The sequence below is a fragment of the Elephantulus edwardii genome, unplaced genomic scaffold (assembly GCF_000299155.1).
Source record: "Elephantulus edwardii isolate Elephantulus edwardi_28Jun2011 unplaced genomic scaffold, EleEdw1.0 scaffold00396, whole genome shotgun sequence".
NCBI classification, from domain to species: Eukaryota; Metazoa; Chordata; class Mammalia; order Macroscelidea; family Macroscelididae; genus Elephantulus; species Elephantulus edwardii.
The window spans coordinates 454,201-459,946 of record NW_006400146.1 but is presented as its reverse complement, the minus strand read 5'-3'; positions in this window follow the sequence as shown (position 1 = coordinate 459,946).

Below are 5,746 nucleotides of genomic sequence, written 5' to 3'. Positions count from 1 at the left end.
TCTCTCTCTCTCTCTTACCAGGGAGTACTAGGTACAAAATGCACAGACAAGAAACCCATCTGGCTGCACCACTTCTGTGCATTCTCTAAGATAACTTAATGAGCAGCAGTGGAGGAAGTTAATCAGAAGGCTCAGAAAAGCCAGCAGAAGAGGGAAACTCCCTTAAACTCAAGCTGCTGCCAACAGTAAGTCGCTGCTACAGTTTACCCTATCATTTGTGTATCCTCCTCATTAAGAACCACATTACAGCCCATCATATTTTCTCCAGCTGCAAGCAAAGGCGTCCCTCTGAATTACCCTGCAGCCTGGATGGATGTATGATTGATGCCTAGAACTCTGGCTTCAAGCTTGGTTCTTGGCCTTCAAAATTACATGAACATTCTCTGAAAGATACACCAGCCACAGATGTATGGGGACAGATAAAGCTTCAGATGGAGGACTGTCAATGTCAATCAGTCACTGTTCTTACAGCACGGCTGGCTTTTCATCTAAACAACGGCAGAAGATGATTTCAGCACTCAATTCTTTAGTTCAATTAAGTTTGAGGATTGGAGGTCAAGATATCTGAGTTTCCTAAGCATTACCCACCAGATGCAAGTATTTTTTTTTATAATATTCATCCCTGGATGTATTTTTTCTGTTTTCATGTGAATATCACACTATTCTGCAGAATGTTTCAGCTCTTCAGCAAACTATACATTATTGCTGAATTGCCTGTCCCATGAAGAGATAAAATCTGGATCAAATGCAGGCCTTGTTGTCAGGGGAGAAAAGATAAGGTGAAAAATTAGTAGACTAGCTGGAAAGAAGAGTGATATGATTGAACTTTATAAAACATTGAAGAGGCTAGTGAACACCTTCTCCTTTTATTCTTTCCTTTAATTTTCCCAATCTGCCAGTTTCAGTCAGCTTGTTTTATGCTCACATTTTGATATATGTTTAGTTCAAGGCTGTTGTCTTTGCTCTTCGGTTACAAGTAAGAGCTTCTTTGTTTTTCAGCTTTATCTATCTAGTCACTTGTCTCCTCTCATAGCTTCAATTTCTGAAAATACATATATTTTATTGCATATCAACAGGATTCTATTGCATCTCATGAATTACTGACATTAAAGATTCTAGATGACTTGTTGTTGTTAGTTGCAGTTAAATCAGCCTCAATTTATGTCGCCTTGATGCATAGTAGAATAAAATGCTGTGAGGTCTCTACACCATCCGTATAATTGTTATATGTTAGTCCATTGTCTAAGGGGCTTTCATATCCTGAAAGGCTTTTTCTTCCTTTCCACTGGTCCGTAGAGGTGCTCACTCATCTATTGTAGACATGGAGAAGAAAGCTCCTTGGCCAATCAACTGGAAGAGATCTTTAATTGTGTCTAATTAAAAAAGGAAAGAGTGACCCAACACAACATAGAAATTAACAAATAATATTATTAATTTCATACATAAGTAAAATTTTGTTGATAAATTAATAAAAAGTTATGTCAGGATATCAGATGGAAGCTGTTAGAAATTCAAGCTGGACCCAGAAGAGCATGGAGAATGAAGACTAGGCTGTTCACAGCAGACCGCTTGGCTGGAAGCAGAGAATATCAGAGGAATGTTTACTGTGTTTTACTGACTGCACAAAGGCATTCAACTGTGTACATCGGAAGAAATTATGGATAGCACTGCAAAGAACAGGAATTCCGTAACACTTGATTGTGCTCATGAAGAATCTGTACAAAGATCAAGAAGCATTTGTTCAAACAAACCAAGGGCCTATTAGGTGGCTTAAACAATCAAGAAAGATTGCCAGGGTTGCATCCTTCCACCATGTTTACTCAGTCTGTAAGCTGAGCAAACAATCCAAAATGCTGAAAGCTGATGAAAATGGAGCATTAAGATTGGAGGAAGAATTATTAACAATTTGCAATATGCACATGGCACAACCTTATAAGAAAAGTGGACCCAAAGCACTTGCTGATGAGGACCAAAGACTATTTTTGGCTCTCTGCACCTCAATACAGGGAAAGCAAAAATCTCCAGAGCTGGACCAATAAGCACATTAAATGAAGAAGAGTTGGCGAGAAACCTGGATCACAGTCAACACTCATGAAAACAATAAGCAAGAAATTAAATGATACAATGATTGCACTGGACGCGTCGGCAGCAAAAGATCTCATGATTTTTTATAAAATTTTTATTTTATGCTGAATTTCTTACAAAGTCCTCATAATTTTAAAAAACAAAGATATCATTCTGAGAACTAAGGTTTATCCTCCCCCAACCATCACAGTATTTTCTCAGTCCCCTCATCTGCATGTGAAAACTGGGTAATGAATAAAACATTTGCACTTTTTAGGGATCACCAACACCAACACCTCACAAAGAATATATCAGCACAAACTTACTGAAGTACATGAATTAAAAATTAAACTTTGTCTACTTCTCAACCTCCTCCCTCCTTGTCTTCATATCCACACAGTTTCCTTCTAAAGTGGGAGCCAATGTTTGCAATTTGGCATGCATCTCTGTTTTTGCATACAGACATGCATTTTTTTTACACATGTTTATATAATATATACTATTCTACCACATTTTTGGCTTCTTCTCACATCAACTCATGGAAATCTATGCCATGCTTTTTAACGGATGCAATATCATTCCAACACTGTGTTTAACAAATCCCTCGACACATAATTTGATTTCAAATTCTCGGTATTATCAATAATGCTGCAAAGATCTCCACTGCATACTTTGTCAAGCGTGTCTGTGGAGTACAATGCAAATTCTAAAGAATTTCAGAATCAAAACAATTTCAATTATAACTGGCAGTTCCAAACTTCTAGTACCTAAGTTTACTATATTGATTATACTCACATAGGGTAAATGTGCTTACATTCCTCATATTTTTGCTAACAGTGGTTATTATTGCAACCAAATGAGTTTAATAAAGACAGGAAGCATTCAAGTTATAATGAGATCTGTAAGATTCCTTTGGGGATTGTATATTTACTAAGATCTATTGAGCCAGTCTAGAGATTGAAATAAACCAACTACCAGGCCTCAAAATATCTTGTCTGACTTCCCAATTTGTTTTTGTGACTTCATTTACATGGCAGCCTACAATTCTTCCCAGATTCAGTTACTGATGGAGGAATCTCATGGAATCCATCCCCCAAAACGCCAATGTGCTACAAAGTTCATTTTTTTCCCTAAATGGAGAAAAGAATTATTATCCAAGTTCATTAGGAAAATGGTGTTACTAGAATTTTCTCCCATGCTACATGGCACAAAAGAAAGGATCTTCTGCTCATTGATAGTATAAATGCAGACTATGCCTTGTCTGAGCAGAAACAGCAAAACTTCCAGGCGCTATGTTGGTTACCTGGAGGCAGGTATTAAGTGGATCCCATCCCATTTTGCAAAGAGTTTTTTTAAAAAAATTACTTCAAGTGACTCACGTCTCTCAAGCACAGTCACTCATAGAAGCCTCTTCTCGCTCGTAGGACATATGGTCGCCATCCATCATCTCTACTTGCTGAAGATGCTGTGATTTGTATTCCAACGTGGTACCTCCAGGACTGACTGTTGTAATTAACTTATAGAGACATCATCATCTTCTTTATAATTAACTCTGTCTTAATTAGTATTATTGGAAATGAGTACAGTGCTAATTCTGAAGTCAAGCATATGTTGTTGTTGTTAGGTAAGGACTATTATTATTTGATCTTCCAGATGCGAACATGGGGTCACAAACAGATAAGTGATGTTGGCAAGGATCAAACCAACTTCTATATTGTGCAAAAACTAGACCCTGACTCTTATAGGCATAATTCATTTTGTTTTGTTTCACTTTTCTTATGTTTTGTAGACACTGTGGTTTTTATACAAATTCAATGTTTGGGGCAACAAGCATATAGTAGCTGCTTGCCGGCCTCTCTTTTCCAACAATACATGCTCAATTCATGTCTCTACCACATTTTAAAATTTCTCACCATATTTCAAACTTTTACATGATGCAATTTCATACTTAACAAACTCACACTCACTGGAGTTGCGGTGCAATCAACTCATAGCTGATTCTCCTTTGGGTTTCTGAGGCTATAAATTGAAAAGCAGCAAACTGTCCATCTTTCTCCCACAGAGCTACTCATAAATTTGAACCACCAGAGAGGCACAGACTTTAGATTAGCACAACTTTCTAATCACTCTCCTTAATGAACTATAGACAAAAGAGAACTTTCTTGGGAAATGGGAAATCTCCTCCATGGTGACTGGAGGCACTAATGGGGCTTGGGCTCATGCTGAGCAGTTAAATCCACCTGCAGACTGCTGACCCTGAGGCTTCTTGTTCAAAAAACAGTAAATGTCCTTGTGTTTTAGGTCACTATTAGGTGGACTGTCTGTTATTTGATACTAACTATATTACAACAAAGGATCTTTCTTTCAACTTCACTTTAAAATTCCAGCCTGTTGTTTACAACATCCTTTCTGCAGCAAAACTCTAGCAACATCGAGTGTACGCAGTCAAAGTCTGTAACTAGATACAACGACAAGGCGCTGCCACTTGCGAACACCCACACTCTGCTTTGAAAATTGAAATTATGCTGTTAGCTTTTCAAGATGGATGAAATTCTTTACAGCATCATATAAGTAAGGATTTCAGCGCTGGCATGGTTGCCAAGCAACTGCATACATGCTGCCTAGAAACAAAATTCATGACCCTTGACTCCCTAAAGGAGGATCTTTACCTACGATTGATATGCATGTGATCAAAACTCACACTTTGCATGCAGCAAAGGCCATAGTGCATTACCTGGGTGATCCAACAATCCCAAGCCCATTATGCTGCCAACTTCTATCATTCTTGATCACATCATAAATTGTGATTTCTGTATTCAAAGTCAGATGACAGAGCAAAGACTGTCCTGGGGAATAATTCCCTGTCCTTTGGCCTGTCTCATTAGATAGACTGATTGGGTACCGTCCAGGCAAATGGAAAGAACACAGGAAGGTTCCTATCAGCCTGAAGAATCACCGTCAGGTATACAGAGCTTTGTAAATCTCTCCCACTACTCAGAGAAAGTTGGAGACTATGGGGTAATGTGATCAAATTAATAACACTTAAAGGGGCTCAATTTTAACAATGCCTCAGTTGATGACTAATTTTTTTTAAAAAAAAACCTCTCTGACTGAAATTTATCCATCATTCCATTAGTTAAAAGTCACAAAATGTAAATATAGTGTTTCTACATTTTCATTTCATAATGATTCAACTGTTTTAAATCTGCAATTGAGGGTTTTCTATACTTTAAACTTACTGAATCATAGGATATAAAAATCACAAGACCCTGAAATCAAGTAGTCCAGTCTAAGAGAATGCAATGTGAACAGCCCCTTAGGGATAAAGACAGAGCCCAAGTTTGCTTGGGTCCCAGTCTACTGCTCTTCCCCAACACAAAGTGCTTGTCCCTCATACAACCAACCGTTAACTACTGTGAAAATAAAAGTCAGGGACTATTTCAAATTAAATTGACCATAAACCAAAGCCTCCAATTAGACATGGAATTTTAGTCAGAATTAGACTGTGTTGTGTATGAGCACCCTTATCCCAGAAAATATTAACTATATATTGAACATATAAGCATTTCTTCTCTAATTCAACAAGTTTGGATGTCCACAGTCAAGGCCAGGTATGGCAGATCTACAAATTCATTAGGAACTCAGGTATTCTCTGTCTTAACATTTCTCCATCTCAGGAGAA